General features: G+C 27.7%; 1 non-coding gene across 1 annotated transcript; it reads left to right on the top strand.

Moving 5' to 3' along the window:
• Positions 1 to 4021: 4021 nt before the first annotated feature.
• LOC137833728 (U1 spliceosomal RNA) lies at positions 4022 to 4181 on the top strand. The gene has a single exon (XR_011084796.1). It is a non-coding gene; the product is annotated as a U1 spliceosomal RNA (small nuclear RNA).
• Positions 4182 to 7074: the final 2893 nt, after the last annotated feature.

The following is a 7074-nucleotide window of genomic DNA, read 5'->3' as shown; positions in this document are numbered from 1 at the left end:
TTTAACTTTCTTATCCATGTCAACATTACAAAATTTCCTTAAAAAATGTGGTACCTCATCAACCTAACATTCCAAACAAACACTCTGCATTATTTTTACAGTAAGACACATATTTCCAACAACAAATATTTTCCACAAAAAATCAAGTCATACTCCAGAAAAATGGGTCCCGATTTTTGGACAACTCTAAATGAGTTGCTCCACCAATCCCTTTTCTTTGTGTATCCTAACATGCTACTATGAAAAAAAATACTACAATAATAGTGAAATACAGACCCACAAAGACCCACAAAGTAAACCCAACATCAAATACGAATATACATTTATCTTAGCAGTCTGCGAAAAATCAGTTTTGGCTCATACAAGGGTCACCACAGGACAAATAACAGGAATGACCCAACAACAAAAATCACACAACAACAAGGTTTCACTTAATAAACAAATGAAAAAAAAAAATATGTATTACCTTTCAAAACAGATGTGCAAGAGGAGAACGCCACCCAACCACCTGAAAACAGGATGTCCAAGATGACACCACCGCCCAACCACCGTGAAAGAAGGATATCGAAGACGACACCACCACCAAGCCACCTTGAAAATAGATGCACCTATGACGACCACGAACGCTGCTGCAAATAAAGGTTGCGGAGAACTTGGAACAAATAGCTTGCGGAGAAGACGATGTGATGGAGAAGACGATGTGGTGGAGAAGAAGAAACCTAATTTTAGCCCCTTTCTTAAAACCTAATTTCACATTCTACCGCACCCTAAACACTAAATTTCAGATTTTGCCTGGACCCCACAATTCAAATAAAATAATATTTGTTCTGCCACGTTGGCAGTTGTATGGTGGAGCAACTCATTTAGAGTTGTCCAAAAATCGGGACCCATAAAATTTATATACCTTTACCAATATATCTTCAATTATGCCATATGGATGTTTTATTGATCTGTCAGTTAACTGCAATGTCATCTTTGTAGGTAGTATTTCAACATCTCCAATTTTCTTCAATATAGATAGAGGCATGAGATTAATACTTGCTCCAAGATCTAATAATGTTTTTTCACTGTAAAATTTCCTATCGAGACTGTCAAAGTAAAACTCCTTGGATCTCTAGAAAGATTTCTAAATTATTGCACTACAACCCACTTCTAATTTCACAGTCTCTTGCTCCTTCAATCATTTCTTCTTTGTCAACAGATCCTTCATAAACCTGACATAAGTGGACATTTGTTCCAAAGCTTCAATAAAAGGGATATTGATATCTAATTGCTTAAGAATTTCACAAAATTTTGATAAATTGTCCTTCTATATTCTTCCTTGAAGGAGCATGTGGGTAATGTAAATCTAGGATTGGAGCACTCTTTTATATTCTCATTTTTTTCATTTTTCTTTTCTTCCTATACACTCTCTTTTTCTTTCTCCTCTTCTTTTTCCCCCTCACTCTCAATTTTTATTTCTTCAATTTTTTTCTCCTTATCAACAATCAAATTATCACCAATCCCCTTTCTTATAATTATTCCACTTCTAGTGGTGACTAACTTACATTGCTCCTTGGACTTCTTCAACTGTTGTGCAATCTGTCCCATTTGTGTCTCCAAACTTTGAACATCAACATCAAAGTTCTTTTGGTTGGACAATGATGCTTGCATAAATTTCTCCAAAGCATCCTCCAATTTGCTTATTTTCTCTTGGGATGAAGGATATAGTGGTTGTTGTTGTTGAAGAAATGGACCTTGCTTAAAACTTTGATTTTGATTGCTTCTCCAACCTTGAAGATAATTAATTTTGTTGAAGAACACACCTTGCCTCCCTTAATTTCTCATATAATGAGCCTCTTCTTCAAATGAAAGCACCAGGCTTAGAACAACTCGCCTTGGTAATCAAAGGTTCGAATTATTTTTATAAGCACATTGACCAATAAAACTAATTTAAAAACTAATAAATTTTTCAATATTTAAAATAGTATTTAATTTAGTCAATATAGTTATTAATTATTTTTAATCTTTAAAATTAATTTTTATCTAATAACTTTTTAATGTTTTATTATCATCATCCAAAGAGTTTGAGGTAAGAAAAATTATCATAAGTGTGTAAAGAGAATGAAAATAGTGGAAAATAAGATAAATTTTTTTATCAGCATTGTTTATTAATAATTTTGTTGTTATTATAATTAAAAACTAAAGAACAGTGTCAACAATTTTTTCCAGAATTTGTTAAAAAAATTAATTTAGTGTGAAGTTAGAAAAAAATTATTAAAATCTTAATATCCTGAAAAGTAAATTCTTAACTTCAAATAAAATCTTTGGTTTTTTAAAAATAGAAATAAAAAAAAAAATAGTTTAAACCAATTTTAAATGTTTTTTATCTATTTAATTTTCAATATAAAACTAAATATTATTCATTTTGAAGAATATAAATATTAAAATATAATTTTCTTTGTGAGATTAAAATTAGTTAGGAAAATAAGAAAGAGGGTAAGCCAAAGATTTTGAATTATTATTTTTTATACATCTCTTATTTTATATTTTTATTTCCTAATTTTTTTCATAATATTCCAGCTTTATTTTATGTCTCTTTTGATACGCGTTATATCTATCTTAATCACTCTTTCTTTATATATTTGATTTTACTTTATTTACGATTTTACAATTATTCTATTTTTCACTTGTGTAAATTTCTGAAATATTATTATTATTATTATTACTTGTGTAAACTCAGACATTTTTATACATTTTTTCATGCAGTAAACAAATATTTAAAATGAATAAACTCAAATCAATTCTATATTCCTGGCATCGAGGAAAAACATGTAGTTTGGTTAAATTTCAATTTATGCATTTTTTTCTTTTATTTTATTTAAATGTCTCATAATTGCACATACTCATTTGGTATATAGAAAATAAATTAAATATGAGTATAATAAATATGATTAGAAAATAATAAATTCATTTTAGCTTTTGTCAATTTCATATCTATTAACTCCAATATCATTCTCACGTTCAATTTTTATTTTCTCTAACTATTTCATTTCTTATTATTGCTTGACTATATTGTGTTTGGTAATGGCAGTTATGATTTAGAAAAAAAAAATTAATTATTTTTTCTAATGTTGTAATTTAAATTTTGTTATATTTAAACAAGTATTGTGCATTGCATAAGTCAAGTAACCATATTAATGAATATTGATCCTTGGTAGAGATTTCATTAGCCAAGATAATGCATTCCTCAGGTTATCAACAATCACATCAAAAGAATGATGCACAAATCTAAGAATTTATAATGTATACAACACATTGGAGATAACTATTGCTGTCAACGTAATGGAATAGTGCTTCAATCACACAATATTGAGATCAAAATATTTTACTAGGATTTGATTCATCTAAAGTGAGTAAAATAAAATAAGTCATTTCAATCAATAATGAGAAATATCTATGTGTATGCAATATCAATGATTACGATTACTTATTTTACTTTCTAAGTTCAATTGCTTACTTTATAGGATCTAGATCTATTTTACAACAAGTAGAAAAAAAGTAAAACTTCTCAACGTACCACAATTCCTGTCACGGTAACTCTTGATATCTAAAACTAGTTACTACTAGTAACTTGCTTTTAGCCTCTCAAATACTTCTGGTTTTCACAATCTATGGAACCATGCATGCAACAGTATACAATACCTTTGACTTTGTGAGACAATGTCAATAATTTACCATATCAAAATAAGAAATTATATATCATCTTACCAATTACTTCTTGTTTCTCAGCAACTCAACATTTATTACTTGTTTAGACATAACAATTTCCTGATTTATTTATTTGTTATTCTTTATAAAAATTAAATAAGCTTCGTACTCATGCAAACTAACAGATGTCGATGAAGAGAATCATTTGTAGAGAAAAATGATTAAGTTAAGACATGTGCAGAGTATACAAATGTGTTAATCCCACATTGTTCAATATAGATAACTAATGAGAACCAAAGAATATAAAATGAAAGTGCGTATGATTATTTTCATACTTACCTGGACGGGGTCTATGGTTGATCATGAAGGCCCATGGCCTAAGGCAGTAACTTCCATTGCACATTGGAGGGGTAATGCTTAAGGTCTGTCAAAAATGGCAGAGCCTACATCATAATTTGTGGTAGTGGGGCTTGCGTTCGCGCAGCTCCTTTTGTACAATTTTTAAATTTCACATCTTGATTTGTACTATGTAACTAAAACATCATTTTATTTTCTTTTTTATGATATTGTATTGTCTATAATACATATATTACATTCTTATTGTTTATTTAACCGTCTTAGGTCTATATATTAAACTATCATTGTTTTAAGATTACTATAATTTTATCCTTTAGAAAAATTAACACATGTTATTAGTTTTTAATGAAATATATATATATATATATGTGTGTGTTTTCCATTATTTACTTGTGAGGTTTGATATAGTTTATTCTCCATAGTGATTTAGTTTTTAAATAATAATTGTATTCAATATGAAAAAAATGTTTTCTTTCTCTCATGTAGCACATGTTGGTCCAACTTTTTGAACCAAAACCTTATTCAGTTATTCTAAATTTAACTAGAAATATGACCTTCAAAATCAGGAAAAATGAGAGAGACATTGTCACTTTTATGTGTTGTTTATGTTAGTTTGAGGGAATAGGTTTGCTTCTAAGGAAGAAGACAACATTATACAATATAAGGATATACCTCTCATATTTTCATTTCATATTGCTCTGTTAATTAATTATTATCTTACTACAAATTCTAGCTTTTGAATCTGTAATCCCACAATAAGATTGCACTCTACGGTTGTGATGTGTCGTAAATTAACAATCATTCAATGACACCAAGTGCAAGCCATTAGTACTTTTCTCTATTTTTTTACAAGTTGGTATTTTCAAATAATTTATTATTCCGGGCAGAAAGCAAATATCTTAATGCACTTGGTGGCCAAGATAGATGAAGAGAGTCATCTTAAGGGAATAATAATTAAGCTTTGTTTTTTAAGATACAAAAGAAGTATTCTAAGTCCCACATTGGTGAAAGGCTAGTAAGAAGTGAAGAGCTTGGACTACAAAATAGAAATGTGTGTAAATGGACAACATACTTACCTGGAAGACATTAATGAGTGATAAAAAAAAAATTATGGTGTATGGTAGTGACATAGTCAGAATCATAAATATTTGAATGCACACTACATAATTAATTGTTTTATTTAGTATGTTATTTGATGTTATTTGATACTACAAAAGAATAAACCAGGTGAACACTCAATGAAGAATTGCTCGTACTTTTAATATTTTAATATATCTAAATATTCATAAAAGAAAAACTCACAAATTGATCGTAATCAACACAACACACTATAATAATAATATATATATATATATAAAAGTATTCATAAAATATCCAATATCTTTAAATCTTACCTCTATGTATTTATATCACATCCAATCTTTAAAGTCTTTCAACATAGACTGGATTTATCTTTAAAGTCTTTAATATAATTTTCAAGTAACTTATTTCATTCTGATAGAAGAAATTATAAGCAACCTTAAACAATTTATTATTTTATATATTTTTTGTTTAAACTAGATTATAATGTATACTAATATAATATTAATGATGGTAGTAAGTATTGTGCATTAAACTGTACAAATACTACAATATAATTCTTCTCCCAATCTATGAATCCTTGAAATATTTTTTTTTTTCCTTTCGAATTGTTCTTGTATTAAAAAATTATGTGCAATTAATGTTGTGAGCATCAAAATTGGTGCTTTATAGAGGGTTAGAGGGTGCTGCAGAGCACAAGGTTGTATCTTAAGAACACCACACAGTGCCCGAGGAAGGAAATGAAATCAGGTATAGAAAGTTGTACTACAAATTTATCATATAAAGTTAAAAACAACTAAATTTAATATTCATGGTATAAGTAAGAAAAATAATATTTTATCTAATACACACGATAAAATATAATTATATTGAGTATGAGTTAAGTACAGCAATAGGTAACACCAAAAAAAAAATATATATATATATAATAATAATAATAATAATAATAATAATAATAATAATAATTTCTTAAACAAATAACAAAATAGCAAAAGAACAATACTATCTTTATATTAAAAAAGAAATGAAATAACCTGGAAAACACAAGTTTGTCAATAAGTCATATTAATCGAAAATATAAAAAAATAAAGATCACAATATAAAATATAAAGAAAAATATTTAAAGTAAATAAAAATTAAAAATAAGGATCACATTATTTTTATCTTTATCTTAATTCTGTATTGAAAAAGAAGTTAATAATTTCATCAAATAAGCAAAAGTATAACTAATACATGGTTATCATAGCACTATGAATTATATTTGAGATTCTTTGGTGGCAATTCATCAACACTAAATTCAACAAATTTATTTTTTCCATAATCTTTTTAGTCTTCCATAAATCAAGCAACAACACTTTTAATCAATTTGTACAACTCATTTATTTAATCAATTTGTACAACTCATTTAAGTTCCATGAGTACAAAACTAATATAAGCTTCCACTTTTTTATATCTTTTCAAATTGGATAATTGACCAACCAACAAGACAAACATCAAACTAAATGAAAAGTAATCAACACTATCCAAAATTTTCACATAAGAATTAAAAAAAAAATATACGGAGACGTTCTGAAAGAATAACTTGACAGTACAACAGTAGCAGTGTTCCAATTTCAAAATAAAAAATATAAGCAAAATCTCATTTTCCACCTTCACTCTGGGTCATGTGCACTTGATTTTTGAAATTTATAAATATACAACACAAAAATGTAAAACTTTTCATCTTTTCTAACATGATTCTCAAAATGCAAAACTACCAGTATTATGTGTTGGATTGCATGCTTTTACCTGTGTATAAGAGCTTAGGGAGGAAAAAGAACACACAATTTTTTTTCTTACCATTATTAATGAATATTGATCATTGGCAGAGATTTTCATTAGCCATGATAATGCATTGGCCACTCCTATCAACAATGACATCAAAAGTACTAGTTCACAAATCTAAAA

Source organism: Phaseolus vulgaris, chromosome 6 (genome assembly GCF_000499845.2).
Source record: "Phaseolus vulgaris cultivar G19833 chromosome 6, P. vulgaris v2.0, whole genome shotgun sequence".
NCBI classification, from domain to species: Eukaryota; Viridiplantae; Streptophyta; class Magnoliopsida; order Fabales; family Fabaceae; genus Phaseolus; species Phaseolus vulgaris.
Note: the sequence above shows the minus strand (reverse complement) of the source record. Positions and strands in the feature narration are given on the sequence as shown.